A 25,038-nucleotide genomic window follows, 5' to 3' on the forward strand; every position below is an offset into this window, starting at 1 on the left:
CAAAAAGGTGTGGGGCCAGAATTTGGTTTAAAAAAAAAAAAAAAAAAAGGAAGTATCTTTGCTATGGTCTCCAGCTCCTAGATTTTTCTGAGTCTGAAGTCTGACTGCTAAAAGAATGTAATTAATAAAATTAATAAAATAAATAACAAAGACTATGACTAATAAGAGACCCTACATTGCCTTTCATCTACTCAATATAAAATGCTTTAGCTGCTTTCCTAATTTGCCCTAAGTATTGTCATTTCACAAGGATTTCCAGATTCTAGGTATTGTTTGAAATTTACTGAGAATTTAAACACAATGTGTAAGTTTTTGCATTACTGTCTCCCCAAGAATTCTAACTTTCTAACTTGGTTCATTTAAGAATTGTTATGAGTAAGGGAACACGATAACTGTAGTAAAATTTAGCATTTTAAACATCATGAATTCAGAATATAACAAATTATTTAAACAAAGTGATTTCCTTACCAGATTGTGAGATTATTATTGCCAAGGGCAGTGATACATAATTTGGTTAGTATTTATAGCCATTCTATGGTGCTCTATATATCATACGATTAGTACAATTTGCTGACTGCATTAAAGAAAAAGAAAGCTAAATAACGGCCTTCTGATGGTGAGGTGAAAAATGAGGAAAAATTAGTGACATTTTTTTCTCAGTAGTTGGAAGAGCTAATTTTGAAGTATTTTATGTTTCTCTATATTACTTTTTATTTGGCTGAGATGACCTTTTCTTTTGACTATGTATATGTGTTAGGCTTAAAAGAAGCAATGGAAGGGCAGAGATTTAAGGTGCCCTGAAAGATCTAAACACAGACCCCCACTAGGTCACACAAAGATAGGTCCTCAAGCTCTAACCACTCTTCTCACTGGTTGCTGCTATATTCCACTATGGTAGGGAGGGCGACAGTGCCAGTATCCAACCCTACTTTACCTCAGTAAATTGAATTGAATCAGTGAATGCAGAGTTTCTGGAAATCCAAAAGATATGCCTTATAAGGAAATTATTTTGATAAGGGCATATAGTTACATTTGAAAGTAACTATATATATTACATTGAGGGTACATTCAAACTAATTACATGCTTTTTTAAAAAATATTTTAAGTACTCTCTATACTAAATGTGGGGCTTGAACTTACAACACTGAGACCCAGAGTTGCATGCCCTACCAACTGAGCCATCTAGGCACCCCCTAATTACATACTTTTAAATTTATTGAGAAAAATCTATATTTATGTATTTATGTATATCATATCACTATTTCAACCTGTAAAAACTAATATAATAAATTTTCCAATAATATTATTTTCTCACAGAATTATATATTTATAGCAATACCTCAAAAAATCAGATTTATTCAACTGAATAAACTGTAAAAAGTTTGAAAATGTTGAAAATGAAAACACTTGCAATTATCAGACCCCCAGAGGAGGAGAAACAACTAGCAGAACCAGCAGATTAGTACACTTTTAATTTTTGTCACACATTTTTGGGGATATGTGATTTGATGATAGATAGTGTTTTTTTTTTTTTTCTTTCTCTCTTCTGGAAATAAGTTCCCCTGTGCCCATTAAGCCTCAGAATCACACAGATGTCCTAGCAGACATGCTTGGGGTACTTCACCTTCCTGCCCCATGCAGATAGAGTCAAAGGGTACACTGGAGCCCATCTAAACAATAAGCTGTTTCTCTTAGCCTAAGCTCCTTAGAAAATGAACCTGATGCAAGAATTAATCTAATGCTTTATTTGGGAGGTGCATACTCAGGGCAGCTAAGATAAGAAAAGAGTAATTGAGGGGCAGGCTGGATATGAGACATTACTGCACGGGCTTCTACAGAGAAAGACCAGCAGGTTGAACTCCCTGGCATACAGGATTTCTGTGGACAGGATGTAGAAAAAAAATTATGACTAAATAATCCTTGAGAGGAAGGAAGCAATAGGATTCAGTTACACTTTGCTTCTTGGAAATCAAATCCCCTATATTTCTGGGGTCTTACTATTTGCGTATTTTGGTGGCCATGCATGCCTGTTCCATGACTTCCAGTGTAGTGTTTGAAAGTGGTCAGTGGAGTCAGTATTCTCCCTCCAGGGCTAGTCAGCCTATCTGAAGGGGGCAGCCACCAGAGGAGGTGGGGGATGGAGGTCTGGGGAAGAATTTACCACTCCCATACAAGTGACTGAAGGGCTCTAGCTGGGGTAGTCAGCAAAAATGTGTAAGGTTTATTTCTGAAATAATACCTGTTTCCAACACTCAGAATAGAGATTTAAATTCTACTTTCATGTTGAGTTGAATTCTTAAATGGATGAGACATAAGATTCAGAATCTGTGATATAAACTCTTTCCAACATGTGTTCAGAGGAAAAAAAAATAAAGTCTACCTGTAGATGAATAAAGAAGACATGCAGATAGAAGCAGAGGCAAGACAGAGGAGAGCATAATCTCAGGATCCTTGGGGCTTCTTACTCCTGGTTCCAGTCCTTTACAAGGTACAGTTGTATTCTTGCCCTTAGGTACCCAGAGACTTTTGTGACTTACTGTTCATGTTGAATAGTTTTTCTCTACTTGCTCAATTTGTGTTTTTTGTTGTTGTTGTTGTTGTTTTTTTGTATATGCAATCTAATGCAATGGATGGTTTATACATGTATTTAGATTATAAATCAAAAAAAGATATCTTCATGGCTTCTCTTAAATGTTGTTCTTAGGTTTGTAGATTCCAGGCTCTCCCCTCTTCTCTTCCTACACCCTCATCCAAAGGGCCTTATTCAGGCCCACAGTTTCCTTTGCCACATATGTATGATTCCCTGTAACTTCTATCTCCAGCCCAGATCTCTACATTTGACTTGCTCTTGTTCATGGTACAATTGGATAATCCCACGACACTGACTATATCACATACTGAATTCATTACCTGGTGCACAAATCTAACTCATGATCTGACCACTGCTTAGTTATTGAGTTTATCCCACACACAAAAAAAACTTATTAATTTATATCCCACAAACTCAGTCCAAGGGATATACTATATTATAAGAACTACAAGAAGCCAAGTAACTTGCTAAGGCATCTTATAATTAACAGACTCAGTATTTGAACACTTGTTTGTCGGAATCTGAAGGCTGTGCTTTTCTTACTATGGCACACACTCTCAAAACACACATGCACACACATACATGTACACGCACATACAGGAAGAGAACTAAGAAAAATAAAACTAATTAAGATATTCCAATTTTTATTTTAGACCATCCTCTTAATTTCATTTTGCTTTAAGTCGTGTCCTTATTTTAATGATTGACTTTAATTTACAGCCAATCCTCATTTATCAGTATGTTTCTGGTCTTTCTGGATAAAAATTGGTATAAAATACATGACCCCCAGATACCTTCTTTCTGTTAATCAATATATTGTAGATCTAATTCCTCAAGATCAGGTGTTGTGTCTCCAAGTAGTGCAGACTAATTTTAATATTGGGCTAAACAAACTTTAATCAAGAAGATAAATATGCCTTAAATCATGCAAGGCATTCTAAATTCAAATAGAAGTGAAAATGATCCTTGGATTATCCCTACCATTATTTTCCATTCATTTAAGATTGAATATATATGTTTTTGTGTGACTCTGTATTTAAATATATACTCTACTATATAAAATACATATTTAAATACATAAAAATACATTCAAATATAGACATACTTATCTTAATAAGTTTTTGATTCCATATAAAGGAATATGACTGAAAGATATTTTCTTTTACTAATCAGTTGTAATCAAGGAAGAAACCTTTACTTAAGAAAATTAACAATTACATACTTTTGAAAAGTCTAAACTCAAGCAGTTCTTGAATTTACAATCTGTTCTTTCTTACTACAGACATCAGGATGCATTTTTCCTTAAGCACAACACATAAAGACGTAAGGAGCTATGATGATGTATACTGAGATAAAAATAAATCATTTTCACTTAGTTATCATCCTGTTCATATTTCCTTGTCTCAGACTTAATGAGTGGGGCTGCAATTGAAGTTTGCCTCTGTTTTAAGGATGGATTTTTTATTTTTCCCTTGAGGGTGTGCAGTTTCTCTCCGCATATTTCTATTTTATTTTGTAAGAAAACATTTTTATTGAAGTATATAACATGCATACATCAAAGCGTTGAAATCACAAGTGTTTGAATGGACGAGTTTATGCCCAGTGAAAACACCTAGATGAACTTATCGATCATTACTAGCGCACAGAATCCTTCCTCATGCCCCTCTCAATCACTGTCTCCCTCTAGTGTAATCACTATTTTTTTATCTATACAAATTAGGTTTTTTCTAGTTTCATATTTTATATAAAGTTATTAATTATGTATTCTTTATGTTTACATTTTTGCTTATAAGATTAATCTGTGTTGTATATACCAATATTTCATTATTTTATGATATAATTTTTCATTTTTTATGGTATTCCAGTGTATGGAAGCTAGCATATCTATTGATTCCACTGTTGATAGACATTTGAAGTTATTGTAGGTAGTGGCTACTATAAATATTATTATGGACATTCTTTTTCTAGTTACTCAATACCCTTGTCAACAGTCAATATTTTCCAACATTTTAGTTTTATTTATTGTAGTGGTTGTATGGTACTATCTCATTGTTTAAGATTTAATTTATTTAGTTATTTGAGAGAAAGAGAGACAGGGTGAGCGTGAGCTGGGAACGGAGCAGAGGGAAAGGGACAGACTCCATGCTGAGTGTGGAGCCCCATGTGGGGCTCAATCCCATAACCTGATCATGACCTGAACTGAAATCAAGAATCTGCCAACTTAATCCATGGAGCTGCTCAGATACCCCTCTCATTGCATTTTATTTTATTTTTTTAAGATTTTCTTTATTTGTTTATTTGACAGGTGGGGGGCACAAGAAGGGGGAGCAGCAAACTGAAGGAGAGGGAGAATCAGACTCCCCTCTGAGCAAAGAGTCCAATGTGCGGCTCAATCCCAGGACCCTGGGATCATGACTCAAGCCTAAGGCAGATGTTTAGCCAACTGAGCCACCCAGGTACCCATCTCATTGCATTTTAAATTGCATTTTTTCCAGAAATATAATCAACAAACAAAAATTGTATGTATTTAAGGTATACAATATGATGATTTGATATACATACACATTGTAAAATGATTATCACAGTCAAGCCAACGAACATATTTACCACCTCACATAGTTACCTTTTTTGGGGTAGTGAGGGTAATAATACTAAGATCTATTCTCTTAGCAAATTTCAGGTATATAATATGGTATAACTAGCTATAGTAACTAACCATTTTGTATATTAGATCCCCAGAACTTCATTGTGCAATTGAAAGTTTGCACCCTTTGACCCTCTGAATTTCCTATGAATTAAGATCAGCTCATTTTTCTATAATAGAAAATGATTTTTAGAAAATATTTTATTCTTTTATTCATGAGAGAGACACACACACACAGAGGCAGAGACACAGAGAAGTAGGGTCCATGCAGGGAGCCCAATGCAGGACTCGATCCCGGGACTCCAGGATCACGCTCTGGGCTGAAGGCAGGCACTAAACCACTGAACCACCCAGGGATCCCCAGAAAGTGATTTTTTTTAATGGCTATTTCACTGAGTCTATAAACCAATTTGGGGAAAAAATGACATTATATCGAATGCTTACTATATATATATATATATACACACACAGAGAGAGAGAGAGAGAGAGAAATATTCCTGTAGTACTTAGGTCTTTTAAAATTTCACCCAGTACTATATTTTGTAGTTTTTAGTGTACAGTATTTCCCATGCTTTAGTAAATGAATTGCTAGGCATTTGGGGATTTTTAAAATGCTACTTTAAGTAATATCTCACTTTCAATTTAATTTTCTAATAGTTTGTTGCCAGATATGGGACTACTATTTGTTTTTGCTATTGGCCACTTTCTTGAGTAACTTTTCTAAATAGGATATTAGGCTAGGAATTATCATTAAAATTTTTACCTTAATGGTAAAAAGCTAAGAATGGTCTAAAATGTTTCTGTTCATAATCACACACATGCAGAGTGATTACACATATGTGACTATATTAGAAATGTACATGTTAAAATGTCATAGGAACTAAATCCAAATTTGGTTATCACTAAAAATTGGGTTCCCCTAGTTACTGTTGAAATGCATTGCATTTGAGGGGCACCAGGGTGGCTCCATGGTTGAGCATCTGCCTTCAGGTCAGGTCATGATCCTGGGGCCCTGGGATCAAGTCCCACATTGGGCTCCCCACAGGGAGCCTGCTTCTCCCTCTGCCTATGTCTCTGCCTTTCTCTCTGTGTCTCTCATGAATAAATAAAATCCTAAAAAAAGAAAATGTATTATATTTGAATTTTTTTTTAATTTTAAAGAAAATCTTAGCCTTCCTAATTAAAATACATTTATTCTATTTTTTCCCAAGAATGATAGTTTTTATGACATCAGATTCAATTTTTAAACATTTTTAATATTTTTAAATACCTTTATTTCAGTCACCTAAATTTCCATCAAACACCTACATTTCTATCATCAAACACCTATATTATTAAAGTTGTGGCAATTTAGTTGAATTGCAAATTTTGCTAAGCAGATTCCCTATTGCAGTATCTCCCTTTAATGCCAGTCTTAGATGGTAACTGAGGGAAAAATTCCTGACAAATATTTTGAGGCAGATTTGTATGTGACGGGAGTGGGATTGTTGTGGGTGTAGGTGTGGTATAATGTGATATGTTTAACAAGAACACATCTTCCAACAGTTTTCTTTAATGAATTTGAGACTTTGAGACAATGGAACATTATTTCGAGGATTAGAAAGACACACTAGAAAGAGTGATAACTTTCTTCATATCCTTCATTAGATATTTCTATTTTCTTTTTGTATAAGATTAAAATGTTGCTTTTTCTTTACTTTGCTATAATTTATCTGTTAGAGTATCTTAAGGCACAAGATTATTTTGTGCTTGCCATTTTAAGGATGTGTGACAACTGGAAAACTGCAAATGTTAAGTCATCTATTTATCTTTAGAAAAGTACAGCAGTAGCAGCCTGGATGGCTTAGAGCTGTTTAGTGCCACCTTCAGCCCAGGGCCTGATCCTGGAGATCCGGGATCCAGTCCCAGGTCAGGTTCCCTGCATGGAGCCTGCTTCTCCCTCTGCCTGTGTCTCTGCCTCTCTCTCTCGTCTCTGTGTCTCTCATGAATAAATAAATAAAATATTAAAAAAAAAAAAAAGAAAGAAAAGTACAGCAAAGATTAAAAGAAACTTTTTCCTATATAATGCTTTTCTGGAAACTGATTTTGTGGTTTAAACATTGTTTCTTCTCTTTCTTGCTTCTGCAGGTATAAGTTTCAATTGTTTATTTGAAATTTTTCTTGCTTCTTGAGGTAGGTTTGTATTGCTATAACCTTCCCTCTTAGAATAGCTTTTGCTGAATCCTAAAGAATAAAATAAGTGCCACTTATTTTAATTTTCATGTCTCCATTCTCTGTGATTCCTTATTTGACCCGTGCATCATTTAGTACAATGCTATTTAGCCTTAATCTATGTGTGTTCTTTCCAGACTTTTTCTTGTGATTGATTTCTAGTTTCATACTACTATGGCTGGGAGAGATGCATGATATCATCTCAATCTTTTTTAATTTATTGAGACTTGTTTTGTAGCCTAACATGTAATCTATTCTGGAGAGCATTCCATGTGCACTAGGAAAAAAATATGAATTCCAGTTTTTGTATGGAATCTCTGACTATATCCATTCGGTTCATCTGCTCCAAAGTGCCATTCAAAGCCACTATTTCCTTGTGGATTTTTTCTTTCAATGACCTATCTATTGATATAAATGGGGTGGTTAAAGTCCCCTACTATTATTGTATTACATTTTTTTTTCCTTTAGGTCTGTTAATAGTTGCTTTATCTATTTAGGTGCTCCCATGTTGGGTATATAGATCTTTGTTAGACCTTATTGGATCATTCCCTTTATCAATATGTAGTATTCTTCTTTCTCTTGTAGTCTTTGTTTTAAAGCCAACTTTGTCTGATATAAGTATTGCTACCTCAGCTTTCTTTTCACTTCCATTTGCATCATAAATCTTTTCCCATCCTTTCATATTCAATCTGCATGTATCTTTTAGGTCTGAAATGATTCTCCTGTAAGCTGCATATAGATGGGTCTTGCTTTCATATTCATTCAGTCACCCTATGTCTTTTGATTGGGGTATTTAGTCCATTCACATTCAAAGTGATTACTGAATAGGTATATACTTATTGCCATATTGTTACTTGTGGCTGTTTTTGTAGTTCTTTTATGTTCCCTTCTCTTGCTCTGTTCCTCTGTAGTTTGATGCCCTTCTTTAGTGTAGTGATGCCCTTCCTAATTTTTTTGTGCATCTACTACAGATTTTTTATTTGTCACTACCTTCAGGTACAAATATAACATCTTATGCATACAGCAATCTATATTAACTTTATGTCTGCTTAAGTTTGAACCAATTCTAAAAAAAATAAACCAAAACCAATAAAAGGAAGGAAACAATAATAAATAATAAAAATAATAAATAATAAAAAGCAGAAATAAATTAAATAGAGACTGAAAGAAACAAACAAACAAAAAAATAGAACAGATTAATGAAGCCAGGAACTGATTCTTCAGGAAAAAATCAACAAAACTGATAAATCTTTAGCCAGATACACCAAGAAAAAAAGAGAAAGGGCCTAAGTAGATAACGTATGAAATAATGGAGGAGCAACAACTGAGATTACAGAAATACAATGGGTTATAAGAAAATATAAAAATTATATGCCAACAAGTTGGACAACTTAGAATGCATGAATTCCCAAAATCTATAACCTTTCTTAACTGAAAGGAAAAAAAATAATATAAAATTAATAGACAAATTACTAGCAACAAAATTAAATCAGTAATCAAAAAAAAAAAAACAAAAAAAAAACAAAAAACAAAACAAAACAAAAAACAACAAACAAAAGTCCAGGACCAGATGGTATTACAGGTAAATTCTACCAAACATTTAAAGAAGAGTTAATATCTATTCTTAAACTATTAAAAAATAAAAAAAATTAAAAAAGAAGAGAGACAGCGAAAGAAGTAAAGCTTCCAATTGATTCTATGAGGCCAGGATTGCCCTGATCCCAAAACCAAAGACACTACAAAAAAAGAAAACTACAAACCAATACTTCTGATGAACACAGGCCCAAAAATCCTCAACAAAGTATTAGCAAGCTGAATCCAACAATATAATAATAATAATAATAATAATAATAATAATAATAATTCATCACAACCAAATGAGATTTATTCTGGGGATGCAAGGGTGGTTCAATATTTGCAAATCAATCAATGTGATATATCACAGTAACAAAAACAAGTATTAAAAAAATATGATCATCCCAATAGCTGAAGAAAGAGCATTTGAAAAAGTGCAACATCCATTCATGATAAAACTCTCAACAAAGTAGGTCTACAGGGAATATACCTGAATATAATAAAGGTCATATATGAAAAACCCACATGAACCCCATACTCACTGGTGAAAAACAGAGCTTTTCCCCTAAGATCAGAAATAAGACAAGGATTTTCACTCTCACTACTTTTATTCAACATAGTATTGAAAGTCCTGGCCATTACAATTATATAAGAAAAACTAATAAAAGCCAATCAAATTGGTAAGGAAGTAGTAAAACATTCACTGATTGTAGCTGACATGATACTACATAGAGAAAATCCTAAAAGACTACTTACAACTGATAAATGAATTCCATAAAGTCATAAGATATAAAAATTAACATACAGAATTTCTATATAATAACAATGAAGTAGCAGCATGAGAAATTAAGGAAACAACTACATTTACAATTGCACCAAAAAGAATAAAATACCAGGGATAAATTAACCAAAAAGGTGAAAAACTTATAGCCAGAGAACTATAAAATATTGATGAAAAAATTGAAGAAGACACAAACAAATGGAATGATATTCCAATGCTTACGGACTGGATGAAGCAATGCTGTTAAAATGCCTATACTACCCAAATCAATCCACAGATTTGAGGCAATCTCTATCAAAATGTCAATAGCATTTTTCACAGAAATAGAGCAAAGAATCCTAGAATGTGTATGAAACCACAAAAGACCCGAAATAGCTAAAGCAATCTTGAGAAAGAAGAACAAAGATGGAGGTATCACAACCCCAGATTTCAAGGTATACTACAATGCTGTGGTAACCAGAACAGTATGGTACTGGCATTAATTAGACATGTAGATCAATAGAACAGAATAGAAGGCCCAGAAATAAATCTGCAACTATAAGGTCAATTATTTTATAACAAAGGAGGAGGCAAAAGTATACAGTAAAGATAGTCTCTTCAACAAATGGTGATAGGAAACTGGATAGTTATGTGTAAAAGAATGAAACTAGGGGTGCCTAGGTGGCTCAATCAGTGAAGCATCTGCCTTCAGCTCAGGTCATAATCCCAGGGTCATGAGGTCAAGCCCCACATCAGGCTCTCTGTTCAGAGCCTGCTTCTTCCTCTCCCTCTGCCTGCCACTTTGTCTACTGTGCTCTCTCTCACTGTGTATCAAATAAATAAATCATTAAAATCTTTTTAAAAAACAAACTGGGACATTTTCGTATGCCATATAGTAAAATGAACTCAAAATGGATTAAAGACATAAATATAAGATTCAAAACCATAAAACTTCTAGAAGAAATCATAGGGAGTAATTTCTTTTACATTGGCCATAGAAATATTTTTTCCAGATATATCTCCTCAGGCAAGGGAAACAAAAGCAAAATTAAACTACTGGGATTACACCAAACCAAAATAAAAAGTTTACACAATGAAGGAAATCATCAAAAAAACAAAAAGACAATTTACTGAATGGGAGGAGACATTTGCAAATGAAATATCACCAATAAGGGGTTAATATCCAAAATATAAAAACTTATACAACTGAACACTGAAAAACAAATATTCTGATTAAAATAGGCAGGGGGGGATCCCTGGGTGGCGCAGCGGTTTGGCGCCTGCCTTTGGCCCAGGGCACGATCCTGGAGACCTGGGATCGAATCCCACGTCGGGCTCCCGGTGCATGGAGCCTGCTTCTCCCTCTGCCTGTGTCTCTGCCTCTCTCTCTCTCTCTCTCTCTGTGACTATCATAAATAAATAAAATTTAAAAAAAAAATAAAAAATAAAAAAAATAAAATAAAATAAAATAGGCAGGGGACCTGAATAGACATTTTTACAAAGACATATATAGCTGGCCAACAGACACACGAAAGATGCTTGACATCAATGCAATTAATTTAATTAATTAACTTAATGCAAATTAAAACCACAATAAGATATTACCTCACATCTGTCAGAATGGCCAAAATCAAAAAGATAAAAAATAACTATTGGTAAAGATATGGAGAAAAAGGAAGCCTTGTGCACTATTGGTAAGAAAGCAAATTGGTACAGCCACCCTGGAAAACTGTATGATGTTCCTCAACAAGTTAAAAACAGATTACCATATGATCCAGTAATTCCAGTATTGGTTATTTACCCTTCACCCAAAATGAAAACACTAATTAGATATGCACCCTTATGTTTATTGCAGCATTATTTATAATAGCAAGATATTGCTATTATATTATATTATAGAAGCTTCCCAAGTGTCCATTCATAGATGGGTAAGGAAGAGGGGAATATATATATATTTAAATATATATATATGTGAATATTAGTCATAAAAAAGAATGAGCTCTTTCTATTTGTGACAACATGGGTAGATCTAGGATTATGCTAATAATCCACATGTAAATCCACATCTAGGATTATGTAAATGAATTTCATTTACATGTGGAATTCAAGAAACAAAACAAATGAACAAACAAAAAAGGAGACAAACCAAAAACCAGATTTTTAAATACAGAAGACAAACTGATATTTGCCAGAGAGGAGGTCGTGGGGTGAGGGATGGATGAAATAGAGAGGATTAAAGAAGAAAAGCTTCTTTCTCCAAAAAAGCTCCCAAAGTTTACACATATTAGGATGAATTAACTTGTAAACCAAAGGGGAAAAGATATTAACCTTTAAAACCTAAAATACTTCAAAATTAGTTATCATTATGAGTATATGAGACAAATTTCTAACTAAATGATGTTTCTGCCTTAAAAAATAAGACAGAAATAGAAAGATATGGTGAGCAAAAGCAACAGTTGCATTCTTCAGCCTAGATCCTGATTCCAATGAGCAAAGGTATCCATATAAAAGATGGGATCTAAAAAATAAATAAATAAATAAATAAATACATACATACATACATACATAAATAAATAAATAGATAAATAAATAAATAAATAATAAAAAATAAATAAAAGATGGGATCTGAAAATGAGGGAAAGATACCATTTACTTAACAACAAAGAAAAACCTTGTAGAATTTTAGCAATCTATTACAACAATCGAAAGGAAATAGGAAAGGCTTCCTGGTAGTTGCATCCCCTGTGTAATTAATGGCATAAACATGGAAACATCTACTAACAACTCCCAACTTCTTGTTGCAGTTCATATCTGGTTCCCATAGAAAACCAATACCTTAGCTTTCTATGGTTAGTTACCTAAGTACATGGTTCTCCTCTGGTTGTTTTCATTACCTTTCCTTTCTCCTGAATTTTGGATGATCACCTCAAGTTTGTCTTCCACATCTTTTATATGACTTACTGGATTCTTTAATGCTTTATAGCTTTTAGTGCCACACCTGGTTCAACTCCAGCTGCCTGAAAGCTGTTGGTCTAAATCAGCCACTTTTCCATTGAAGGTGCTAGGCATAGTCACTGTATTGTGATGGTGGTAGAAACTTCAGATGTCATCTATCCACAGCCCTGTCCTTGCTTTCAGGCATCAACCATTAAAATGAGGGGATTTTATTGGAGATCTGCCTAGATTTTCTTTACTTTTGCCCTAATTTCTCCTACTGTTTTCTTGGGACAGAATGTTGTGAGGTATCTATTATGAAATTCTTTAATTCACTCCTATATGGACCACATACAGCAGAAATTACTCAATACTTTCTGCTATGTGGACAGACTCCTTTCCTAATTTCATGTACTGGTATAGTCTTTTAGTTTTTGCCTACCTTATAATGCTTTAGTTTCTGTAGTTTATTGATGGAACAGATAAAAGGGAAGCATTGGATGTCTTAGTTCACTCAACCATATTCTTAGAGTACTATTGTTTCCAATTCATTTTATAAATCAAGAAAAAATCATTTAAAACCCTGGACAATGACAAATTGAAAAGAAAATTACAGAACATTTTCAGTTATATCATATGTATATAATCCCAATATTAATAATGTGTTGTTAACACCATAACCAAGTAGGATTTATTTTAGAAAAGCAAGAATGGTTAAATGTTAGAAGTTTAGAATGTCAAAAGAGAGAAATTGTACAATCAGTTCAAATCATGCTAAAATATGGGGAGAACTGAACACTTGTCTGATAAATATTATAGTATTCTGAGACTGAAACATTTCCTAATATTGGAGTAAAAAAAAAAAACAGATTGGAACAGACTAAGAAGCCTAGTAATAGACTGATATGTAGTGTACATAGTTATTTACTAGGTTATAAATAAGATATTTTAAAACACTGGAGAAAGAATTTCATTTGATAAATGATCTTTGGACAATTGGTTAAGTATTTAGATATTCATAAATAAAGATCTACCCCATGCTATATACTTAAATGAATTTCATTAGTTGTTAAAAAGAAAAATAAAGCAGTACAGTAAATTTTTAATAAGTAAATATTTAAATGACATCAGAGTAGGGACAGCTTTCTAAAACACAAAAATATAGAACAAAACATCAAAGAAAGTATGGACATATTTGATCAGAGAGAAAAGTAAACACATCTCTGCATTAAGAATATAAAAATTTAAAGATGAATGATAAACTAGAAAAGATAACTGCAGCAAGGAAAGAAGTAATAGGCTTAATGGGTGAGTGCTTTCACAATAATCAGAAAAAAAAAAGACAATAGAAACACAAGGACAAAAGCAGACAACTAAAAAGAGAAGAAACACAGAATTGCCAAAACATATATAAAAATAATTTAACTGCACTCAAATCCAATGTTAAGCATTATTACAATCTCCAGCTTATTAAATAGAGATTCCCAGGAGAATATTCTGGCTTTGCTCTGGTTCATATAGAGCATCTAGGTTATCCTATCTTGAGCATTTGCCTGTTGTCTGTCTCATGTTGACCACCAGAGAAGAATCTATGTCCTGAGAATTTTTTAAAAACCTGAGATTTCTTAGGAAAACCAAATTCTTCAGTATCTCTGATTAAATGCAGAAGTCTATAGAATACTGAGGCCTAAAAAAAAAAAAAAAAGATAGGAAGGGACACACCGGGACAAATGACAGCCCATTTATCCTGTTTCCCTGATAATGCCTCTTTTGCTCCTTTCCCTTGGTCCTCTGATTTTAGGTTGGTGCTGGGGCAAGGGTGAAATGATGGAATTGGAAAGGCACTGGTGAATATCTCTGTAGAGTAATTCTGAGTAAACCACTCTTCTGACTCATCCCTGGATCAGGCTCTTCTTGCCTGACTCATAGTTTATGGGGAAAGTCACAGCCAATAAAATTTCCTGAGATGCTGTCTGCCAAACAGTCGTTGCTTAGTCACAACTCTGGGGGAAGGGGTTATGGAAACAAGACCAGAGACAGCTCTGGTTGAAATCTTAAGACTGGAAAGTAGTAATCTAACCTTAAGGAGAGCACCAAAAAACTCGGTGATGCTTATTATGCAGATTGCTAATAATAAAATGGCCTGCCAAGGGAAAAATGCAGACTCTCTCAATAGCATTGAAGAAATCAACAACTGAGTAATATGCAGGTATCAGAGTGATTAAAACCATTCTTAATCATTAAAAAAGTATATACAAAATGATTTAAACATCCACAAGTTTTTTTAAACTTATGTAGGAAACAATTGCATCCTATAGAAAGTTGTGAGACAGTAACAATGTATGTAGCATTAAGAGTGAAACTACGTGAAATGTAATTTAATCACTAGACGCATAGGAGAAGTGCATAGTATTTGAGTATTTAGAAACACAGGCTTCATAATTTCTTTTCTCCTTAGTGGCGCATCTTTGGAGTATATATGGTGTGACTAATTTCCGAGGTCATTTTGACCTTTACTTCCTAGTGCATAAAGTATTATTCTTCTGTAAAGAAGTTCATAGTTTAATGGATAAGGTGTCAGGGAATAAAAAAATGAGACTAAGCAAGAATACTCTGGTTCTTGGGCTCTCTGTTATAAATAATGCTCTCATTAAAATTCTGCCTCGGAAGAAAGGCAAGTCCATTAGTCTAGGAGCTAATTTTTACTGGCTCCTTAGATGTATGCATATTAAAAATTCAGCTTTTATAATTGCCAGTCATCAACCACCTAGTCATTGCTGTTCTTGGAGTTTTTAATTATTTACTTCATTTGCATAGACACTCCAATTTATGATCAACCATTTAGTTATCAAGGGACAGTTTAGTAATTTTTCTTTTACATTTTTATTTATCCCTTTTGTATTCCTAGGAAAAGCTCTGAGTCAGACCTTGTACCACCAGTGCATCATACCAGGAAATAAAAACTACAACCACCTCAGTGAGTACTATGTGGAAACCATGGTTACTGATAGAACTTGGGCAAATTAGGGTTTTATTAGAACAAATAAAGACCTCATGGACAGTTAAAATATGCTGTTTCTGAGTTCGGCATAATGGCTTCTGTGAAAATATCTAATAGCGCACTGATGCCAATAGTACTTATTTTCTGTAATTTCCTTTTGGGAGTGGATCTTTTCAGGAAAATAATAACAAAAGTGGCATATTCAACAACTAAAACATAGTCACATCTTATTTGTCATCCCAGTTATATTCATGATCTCTTGTTTGGAATCTGTGTCATTGTTTCCATTTCCAATGATAAGATTGGAAGAGTTCAGAAATTAAGTGACCACTTTTAATGTTATAGAAGCCGTGATGGTTGTGGGAATAAATTCTGAACTCCATCCTTGTGCCATAGGACGTTGCCTGTTATACTGCATGGCCTCTATACAGATTGGATGTTCTCTCCTACCTTTCTAAAAGAGAAAAAGATATAAAGGAGACTTATGCTCTAATTTGAATTCTATTTACAAAGGTACAAATTATAGTTTTGCATCCTCTTGCCCAAGTAAACAGTGTCTTTCCAAAATCATTGAAGAATGTTTTATGCTGAATCTCTTTGTCCTACTATAGCTAATGTGTTACATTTGGTGGTAATGATGTGAAAGAATGAGACAAGAAGGGTGGGCCCAGGATAGATAAACAAACAAACAAACAAAAACAGAAACACCAAAATGGCACTTATTTAGAATTTGATAACACGAAAAGTATTTCAACAAAGTACTGGCAAGGTCCACCATCTTGAAGAGACTCATGTACTCAAATCCAAACAGATATTTTACTTCTAAATCATTATGATAGCACTATCATAACTTAAGGTTTTTTTCCAGAAAGAAATATACACACATACTTTTAGGCAAAAAATTCATTTTTCTTATCTTTGCCCAAGTTTTTAGTATATTTTAGAAATTTACTTAATATAGTACTTATCCTGAATCACCCCTGATCTAGGGAATATGCACCTTTCATTTTTCACGTAGAGAGGTGTCACAGATATTTTGGCTGCAACCCTGCAAGAGAACTGAGCCTCCCTCAATTCTAATCAAATCTGCCTTGTAACGTTTGATGTTTGAAATAAGTCCACTATTAAAACTAACATTTCTATTGTGTGCCACCTGATGTTTAAAACAATATATATATTTTCTAAAAGAGTGGAATATTGAAAAGACTTTGTTTCCCCCCACTGCCTCCAAGAAGCAACTCAATTATTGAACAAAACCATTGCTTTGTCTATCATCTGTGTTCTGCTACTGGCTCTGGCAGCAATAAAAGTGATTGATTTGTAATCACTGGTCTTATTGCTCTCCCTCCCCCTGCACTATCTGGAGGCTTTCTTCACATAGAATGCTGAAAAGTTAATGTGAATGGAGCCAAACAGCACCACCTGGATAGTGGGAATTGATTACTGAGTCCTCCTGTGCCACAAGACTTCAGTGCCATTGTGTTGAAAGCTCCTGGTGTGCAATCTACGGAAAACCCCCAGAGAGCAGAGTAGGTGAAGGACAACAGTGTAACAAAGGATGACAGTTCTGAAAATTACAAAATCACTCCTTCCCAATGCAGACAAACTTAGTACCTGAAAATAATTTTTCCCTGAAAACTTGACATCAAAGAATAATTTTGATTTATTTTCCTTTCTGCTTTTCTATTTCTCATTTTCAATAAGACATCCATCTAAATTCACCCAGTTATCAATACGGGTTTTATCATGTTTCACTTCTATAATATAGAGATTATGCTTTCTCCCTTGTGCTAGCCTTATTCTGCATATTTTTTTTTAAGTATTTTATGGCAGTTTTTGAGTTTATTTGATACTTCAGTAAATAGCATATATTTATTGTGGTGTATTTTTTTTTTTTTCCTGTAAATATTGCCCTATTCTAGGCACTGAAGGGGAAAAAAAAATACTTAACCCATTGTGTTCGGAAAGAATTCAAGCTCAATAAAGAAACACATGATGAGAATGGACATGAAAATAGAGATGGAGAATGGATAGGCAGTAAATAGAGGCATGAATAAAGTTTGATGCATACTTAATTATAAGTTGGGAGTGAAATGGGGGAGACAAGGAAAAGCATCATGAAAGAGGTGGCATTTTTTTCTAAGCCGTGATGCTTGAGGATTTTGAATGAGAAAGAGAGGGTCAGGATATATTAGAAACAGGAGTTAGTGTAAGATGGTGCTTGGCAATTTGGGGCGGTCATAAAGTACTCTTTATGATTGTAATTCAGGTGTATTAGAGGGTTGTGTGAAGGTGAGCCAGGAAAGGTGGCTGGGGCAAGATTCTGGGATCTTTTAATTTCACGAGGAAGTTTTATAGATGACATGGAATTAACAAGATTTAAGAACAGATCCACTTTCAAGGAAGATAAATCTGGTGACCATAGGAAGGGAAGATACGTAAAGGGGACTTCCAAAATGAGGATGCTATTTTGAAGGTTATTTCATTAGTTCTAGCCACAAATGATGATTTGCACTAGTAATATGAGTAAACTTGAGAATCATTATATACATGGAAACCAACATTTTATTTTATTTTATTTTTTTATTTTTATTTTTTTTTAAGATTTTATTTATTTATGATAGACATGGAGAGAGACACAGGCAGAGAGAGAAGCAGGCTCCATGCACCGGGAGCCCGACATGGGATTCGATCCCGGGTCTCCAGGATCGCTCCCTGGGCCAAAGGCAGGCGACAAACCGCTGCGCCACCCAGGGATCCCCCAACATGACATTTTAAAAGTGGTTGACAAAGTTTGGAGGGAGGAGTGGGTCATATGGAAAAATTATCAGTTTTCTCAACGAGGCCAAAGTGATATTTCAAAGGCTAAGACAAAGTCTCCTGATTTAATTGAGGAGAATGAGTGATGCATTATACCTGGGTTTCAGAGAGCACTTCATATTTTAACAAGGCCTTTTAACTATTTTGAAATGTATAATATTAACAAAGAAAATATTTTTCTAATGATTATATAAATTCATGTGATCTCTCATTTAAAAAAAAAATCAGTAGAGCTGTATTATTATCTACTTAAAGTATTCAAAAATACATCTCTACACAGTGACACCTCAGATAGGCATATTGTGGAATATCCTGGCACTTTCCAGCTTTCTCTTTATCCGTTGTTTCTACATGACCCCAGTCAAGTGAATTTTAATTAGCTTTATTGTCTATTCCATTCTCAAATGCTAACAATTCTCCATGCCCCTTGCTTCTGCCCTTTCTTCTAAGGTTTTTTGTTTTTTTTTTTTCTTCACTGTAAAGGTTTAAATATTACAAAAGACAAAAACTTTCCTGATTTCATTAATTTAAAATTATTTCTTGTGTACCAGCTATGTTCCAGTTGTTAATCTAAGTGTTGTGATATAAGATTACACATGGCACTTTATATAACTGACTTAAAATAGATTCTAGATCAAAATGTCTTTGTAATCTTAGGATTATTTTTAAGGATAATCAAAAGTCACTGGTTTAACCATGATAAATATGTTAGTGACATAGTGCTTAGGAACATGATTTTGGAGTGAAACAAATATGATTATTTAAATGCTGATTCTAATCTTACTAGCTGTGTGGACATGGGCAAGTTACATTAACTCTTTAAATTTCAACCTTATCATCTGTAAAAATAACGATAATGTTGGTACCACAAACTTACAGAATCACTTGAGATAAATATTTAAAGTTCTTAGCATAGTGGCACTTCTAGGTACATTGAGTATACTATTAAATTTTCATTTTTCAAAGGAAAAAATGAGTTAAAATGTGCACCTTCTAGAGTAATACAATAAAAAGTGCATTAAATAGTCCTTCTTTTCTTTAGGGCATATTTTCTTTTTAATTCAAGCCATAGTTATTACTTGTGTAAAACACAAATCAGTTGTATTACTGCACAGAGTATTTAAACATCTTCAGTGAATTTACAGAATTCTGTTTAATAGCAGATACAAGCTAGAAAATTGCCAGGGGGCCCATTAAAACTAATTCAAATCACTATATCAAATGGACAGCTGAAATTTTTTCATTTGTTTATATCTGGTTTCTGTAATTCAGTTAGTGGGTCAGCTTACAATTTAATTGGAAAGACTGTGAAGTGAGGGACAGTTTATCAAATAACTTTCAGGAATTAAAATGGTAAAATCCAGATGGCCCTAGATATACAATCAAGAAGATGGCAGAATGATACATATATGATGCCTAGGTCTCAGTATTTCTGGGGAAATGCCTAGGGTTAGGCAATGATGACCTCTAAGAAATTTTTAGCACCCTAAATGAGTTAATTTTCAGAGCAAGGTAATAAGTGCTCATAATATATAGCTATTGCCAGTCTTTAACCTTATACTAATGCTGTATGATATCTTATACAGAGCTACACTTACATCTACAGACATATTTTGAATCATCAAAGGATATATGTTTATATAATTTTTCAGCATGTTGGTTTATTCTTTTACCAATATATCTTGAATATTTCTCTTAAATACAATATACATGACTCTCCATTATAAAATGACTACATAGTATTATACTGCATTTATTATTTTCATTCACTTAATAATTAATTATTGAGCAGCTACTAAATATTAAGCATTATTTGAGAAGCTGGGGATACATAAATGAACAAGGCAGTTCAAAATTCCTCCACTCATGGGAGAGATTCTAGTGGGGAGAGATAATACAGATGATAAATAAGTAATTGATATCTTATTAAACGGTGACAAATGAGGGACACCTGGGTGGCTCAGTGGTTGGGCATCTGCCTTCGGATCGGGGCTTGGTCCTGGAGTTCCAGGATCAAGTCCCACGTTGGGCTCCCTGCATGGGGCCTGCTTCTCCCTCTGTCTGTGCCTCTGTCTCTCTTTGTCTTTCTGTGTCTTTCATGATAAATAAATAAAATCTTAAAAAAAAAAAGGTGACAGATGATATTTTAAAACTAGAGTAGGCAAGATAAATAGGAAATGCAAGAGTGAGTGAGATAGTTGGTATCTTAAATAGAGTGGTCTGGCATGGTCTCATTGAGATGGTTACATTTGCAAAAGTACTAGAAAGAACAAACCATGTACATATTTTTGGGAGGTGGTTTCAGGAAACAAACAAACAAAACAAAACAAAAAGATACAAAGGCTATGAGGCAATGTATGACTGCCATGTTGTAGAAATATAAAAGAAACCAGGGGGATCCCTGGGTGGCTCAGCGGCTTAGCACCGCCTTTGGCCCAAGGCGTGGTCCTGGAGTCCTGGGATCGAGTCCAGCATAGGGCTCCCGGCATGGAGCCTGCTTCTCCCTCCTCCTGTCTCTACCTCTCTCTCTCTCTCTGTGTCTATCATGAATAAATAAATACATCTTAAAAAAAAAAAAAAAAGGAAACCAGTGTGGCTAGAGAGGAACCAGCTAGAACTGTGCTGTCCAGTATGGTACCCACTAATCACATGTCGCTACTGAGCTAATGCAATTTGATATGTACTGTAAATTATCAAAAATATCTCATCAAATATATTTATATTGATTATGTGTCAAAATGATATTTTATGTGATATGCTGGGTTAAATACAATATGCTGTCAAATTAATTTCACCTGCTTTTGCCTTTTTTAATGTGCTACTAACAACTTTACAATTGTATATGTGACTCACATTACATCGTTACTGGACAGTGCTGAGCTAGAGGAATGGTAAGAGGTGTACTCAGAGGTAAGAGGGGTACAAAGGGCAGATCACACAGGTCATTGGTCAGATACTGGCTACCATTTTATAAAATGAAGAGCCTTTGGGGAGGTTGAACATACGAGTGACTGATTAGACTTGGGTTTTGCAGGAATCGCTCTGGTGGCAGTGTCCAGAAAAAAACTTTAAGGATATAGGAAGTGAAATATGAACAGTTAGGAGATTATTACAATAGGAGAGGTGGTACCAACAATATTTTGTAATGAACTGGATGTAGAATCAGAGGAAGAGAGGAGTTAAATAAATAAAATTAAAAAAAAAAAAAAACAGCTTCAAGGTTTTTGGTCTGACCATTTGGAAGGATTGTATTACCATCAGTTGATGTGGGCAATATGGTGGGAAATGCAGGTCTGAGCAAGTGGTAGTAAAGATCAGGAGGTTGGTTTGGGGTCTTAAGTTTAATACGCCTACTAACTATTAAAATGGAAATGTTGAGAAAGCATTTGGATACATCAGTGTAGAAATCAGAGAAAAAGTATATATGTCAATCTTTCTTTTGAATTCTACATCGTGTATGTGTGGGTGTGTGTAAATTTGGCATCTTCAACATACAGGTCTTGGTATCAAAAGATACAGACTTGATGAAATCAAAAAAGTAGTGAGTGTAAAAAAGAAAAGGTCTAAGACTGAGCTTTGCAGGACTCTATGGTTAAGAACCCAACAAATAAGACAGAATAAAAGGCTGAGTGTATGGGTGTACATTTTAATAAGTGGCTGGATGTAATGGGTGAAGATTGTTAAAGTTTTTATTTGGCTGCTTTGATTTTCTTGGTGAAATAAAAGCAGAGACATCAGATGAAAGTGAGGTAAAAGAGAAGAATGTTGGAGATTTTTTTGAGGAGAGGTGGGAGAGTGAATAGTTGCTGGGCTTCATTAAGGACACACTGAGATTTAAAGTAAGATCAGGGCAGCCTGGGTGGCTCAGCAGTTTAGTGCCGCCTTCAGCCCAGGGCCTGATCCTGGAGACCCATGTCCAGCTCCCTACGTGGAGCCTGTTTCTCCCTCTGCCTGTGTCTCTGCCTCTCTCTCTCTCTCTCTCTCTCTCTCTCTGTCTGTCTCTGTCTCTCATGAATAAATAAATAAAATCTTAAAAAAAAAAAAAAGATCATTCAGCATGATTAGGTGTATTTTATTCTCCCCTGACAGGTTTATTTGCATAGGAAAAGGCAAAGTTTGTAGAATTTGGATGTAATTTAAGTAAGCTGAATAGAAGAACAGAGGGGTTATCAGGCAAGTTACAGTAAAAGTGATGGTTCAGTGAATTTTAGGTCCTGGATCAGTGAAAGGAGTATTGTCAAGAAATCCTGCAGAATCAAAGTGGGACACATGAAAATGATTCTGTAAAGAGGGTGTTGTTGTTGGTGGTGAAGTCTAATATTCTAGACTGTATTCATGAGGTGACTGGGGTAGGGTGTAGGATAAATCACTGGTGGGAAGAGGTCCAGAAGCTGAGAGGTCATGGTGTTGGATGGATTATCCATTTATCTATCTATCTATCTATCTATCTATCTATCTATCTATCTATCATCTATCTATCATCTGTCTATCTATGTAAATCACAGTTCTATACACGTTGAATTACAGAAAGTGACTTTAGGCCAGAAGCTAGTTTATTCAGAAACTAAGGAAATTTCAGAGTGAGGTGATGGTGGACGGTACATTTTATAGATGAGGCAGCAAAGATAAGGAAACCTACCACACCTCCAGCCTCAGTGAAGAAAGACTAAAAGTCAGCCACCAACTGAGAGGGAATTGGTGGCTTAAGGGTATATCTGTGTTTGCTAAAAGTAAGAAGATAAAAGGGGCCTTCAAAAAATGAAGATATGGGGCACCTGGGTGGCTGTCAGTTAAGGATCTGCCTTGGGATCAGGTACCATGATCCCAGGGTCCTGGGATGGGGTCCTACATGGGGCCCCCTGCTTGGTGGATCCTGCTTCTCCCTTTCACTTTGCCTCTCCTCCCCACTTATGTGTTCTCTCTCTTACATAAATAAAATAAAATTTAAAGAGGTATAATAGATTTTTGCCTATGCTGAACAGTAAATTCCAGAAGTTACAGTAGATGGATTTTTAGGAATTTTACAAATGTGAGAGAAGACAGCTACATGGATACACCATCCTCAGTCATGCATTCTCCCACTAAAGAACAACTAGAATGTTTCCAATTTTTTACTTTTACCAACAATGTTAAGGTCAAGGCCCTTGGCAAATAGAACGGCTGGGTATAAAATGTGCTCCAATAAATTTTAATAGTATTGCCAAATAGTGTATCAATTTATACTGCAAACAATGATGAATATGAAAGCCAGGTTCCTAAGCCATTTGGAATAGGTAAAGAATAATATCGAACTTTTAAATCTTTGCTCATGACAATCAAAAAAGCTCCTCCTTGGGATCCCTGGGTGGCACAGTGGTTTAGCGCCTGCCTTTGGCCCAGGGCGCGATCCTGGAGACCCGGGATCGAATCCCACGTCGGGCTCCCGGTGCATGGAGCCTGCTTTTCCCTCTGCCTGTGTCTCTGCCTCTCTCTCTCTCTCTCTCTGTGACTCTCATAAATAAATTAAATTAAAAAAAAAAAAAAGCTCCTCCTTGATTTTTTTTATTATATTTTGTGCAGCTGATGTTGGTCATATTTTCACATTTTTTTTATTCTGGGTATTCCTACTGATGTCTTTTGCCTTTTATCTAACAGGTTCATTAGATACAACTGACATAAAATAATCTAGACGTGATTAAAGAGAAAAAATTGCAAAATTTTGACAGTGAATAGTGCTATGAAACTATCACTATATCCAAGATGATGAATGTATCCATAACCTGCAGGGTTCTACACACCCTCTTTCTTGTCCCTCCTCACTCCGACATCATTCAGGAAACCAGTAATCTGTTTTCTGTCTGGTGTTTTATAAAAATAGAAGGTACTCTTTAGGTCTTGCTTCTTTTATTCAAAAAAATTATTTTGAGATTCATCATGTTACGTATTGATAATTCATTTTGTATATCAAAAAATTTGTTGCTGAATAGTATTGTGTTATATGGATATACTACAATTTATCTGTTCATTTTTTGATGAATATTTGTGCTGTTTATAGTTTGGGGCTATTACAAAAAGGCTGTTATGTATAGTGTTTGTATAAATATAAATATTTCTTTCACTTGAATAAAACTTCAGAATAGAATAGCTGGATAATATGGTAGGGTAAATGTTTACCTTAAGAAGTTGCCAAATTATTTTCCAAAGAGATTTTTCTATCACTGATTTCGAATTCAATGACAGTGTAGGCAGAGAATATACTTTGTATGAATAAAATCCATTTAAAGTTTTTGAGACTTGTTTTAGGGCCTATAATATGGTCTCTTTTGTAAATAATTGATTTGCAATTGAAAAGAATGTATATTCTGCTGTTTGTAGGTAGAATGTTCTACAAATGTTCAGTCATTTTGGTGGATAAAACTGCTAACACAAAACACAACAGGTATTGGTGAGGATGCGGAGAAAGGGGAACTCTCTTGCACTATTGGTGGCAATGCAAACTGGTGAAGCCACTGGAAAATAGTATA

At 34.6% G+C, this 25,038-nt stretch overlaps 1 protein-coding gene and 1 long non-coding RNA gene across 12 annotated transcripts in view; one reads left to right on the plus strand and one right to left on the minus strand.

Annotated features, from left to right (window-relative positions):
- SPAG16 (sperm associated antigen 16) overlaps positions 1–25,038 on the minus strand; it is a 908,675-nt gene that overhangs the window by 287,898 nt on the left and 595,739 nt on the right. The gene's annotated exons all lie outside the window — the stretch shown is intronic.
- LOC140625490 (uncharacterized) overlaps positions 1–25,038 on the plus strand; it is a 189,824-nt gene that overhangs the window by 130,357 nt on the left and 34,429 nt on the right. Inside the window, exon 1 of one of the 3 annotated variants that reach the window (XR_012024820.1) lies at positions 15,621–15,691. The exons of the other annotated variants lie outside the window; for them this stretch is intronic. This is a non-coding gene — a long non-coding RNA (uncharacterized lncRNA). Of the gene's footprint in view, positions 1–15,620; positions 15,692–25,038 lie in introns of those variants that run through there. 3 annotated transcript variants of the gene reach the window in all.

Source organism: Canis lupus, chromosome 36, assembly GCF_048164855.1.
Source record: "Canis lupus baileyi chromosome 36, mCanLup2.hap1, whole genome shotgun sequence".
NCBI lineage: Eukaryota > Metazoa > Chordata > Mammalia > Carnivora > Canidae > Canis > Canis lupus.